The sequence below is a fragment of the Tupaia chinensis genome, unplaced genomic scaffold (genome assembly GCF_000334495.1).
Source record: "Tupaia chinensis unplaced genomic scaffold, TupChi_1.0 Scaffold144342_1, whole genome shotgun sequence".
NCBI lineage: Eukaryota > Metazoa > Chordata > Mammalia > Scandentia > Tupaiidae > Tupaia > Tupaia belangeri.
Window position 1 is genome coordinate 1 of NW_006204201.1, and position 220 is coordinate 220.

Genomic DNA, 220 nt, shown 5'->3' on the forward strand with positions numbered 1-220 from the left:
GAGAAATAGTGATTGACTGTTTTGAAAAATTTTAATAATGATAATAATTATTGGGAAATGCAATGAAAAGACATTGAATGATAAAGCGGGGAGATTGATGTCTCTGTATTGACTGACATGCATGGCATTCCCTTTTGAAAAAGCAATGGAAGTCAATGTAAAGTTATATGTAATCCAATGTAATATAGAGAAGATTATGATGATAATAAAAAAAAGAAAA